The following is an 885-nucleotide window of genomic DNA, read 5'->3' as shown; positions in this document are numbered from 1 at the left end:
TGTTATTGTCTCTCTAGTGGCTATTTCAGAAACCGGAGCTTTTCAGTTATTGCTGAAACAAAGCAAGCTTCTAGTCCTCAAAATGTTAACTGCAAAAGTGTGTTTGGGGCAGTTTATCGGGCAATCCTAACTGTAGAAAGCTAATGTAAATTAGACCAGTGTAACTTACACCAGTGTAATTGTCCCTATTCCAAACTCCATTCAGGAGGCTCTGGGAGGGGTTACTGCCAGCTGAGCATGGGCCCGAGTTTTGAGGATTAGACCCCAGGTCACATGACCAAACTAAACAGAGTATAAGTCTCTCCTTGCCCTGTCCTGCCCCTACCCTTTCTCCACAACTCCCCTTTTCTGAGGACTTATGCCAGTGTAAGTTCCACCAGTTTAAATTCCACTAAACCTGCTTGAGGGTGAGGGCTCATCCAGGAAAGCCCAAGATCCACCAAATACAAACTCTCTCTTGGGAGGGAGAAAACAGATCTTGAGTTTGGATTGTGCTGTTAGCCTGAGAAAACCAGGAGGTCCTGAAGGTGACTGTCGTGGAGAGAGGAGTGCGACATATATTCTTAGGAGAGAACTTTTACCTTCACAACAGGGGAGGTTGATTAGAAAGAATGGGGAAATTCCATTGTAATGTAAGTGGGAAATCCAACAAACTTACAAGTAAACTTTATATGAACGCAATGGGGTTTTCTCATAAGTAAACTTGCATAGGAGTATCTTGTTTCCTGCCTCATGCCCAGTATTAACGTTAGCAAGCAATTCATTAGTTATTAATATCGCTACATGTTTTCAGTAGTGTTCAGATGCTTTAAAGCCAAGGACATGGGCTCAGAGCTGGTTCGAGAATCACACCTTTAACCTGTCAACATATAACTTTCTAATGTT

The sequence above is a fragment of the Rhineura floridana genome, chromosome 7 (assembly GCF_030035675.1).
Source record: "Rhineura floridana isolate rRhiFlo1 chromosome 7, rRhiFlo1.hap2, whole genome shotgun sequence".
NCBI lineage: Eukaryota > Metazoa > Chordata > Lepidosauria > Squamata > Rhineuridae > Rhineura > Rhineura floridana.
The sequence above is the reverse complement of the archived record's forward strand: the minus strand, read 5'-3'. Positions refer to the sequence as shown.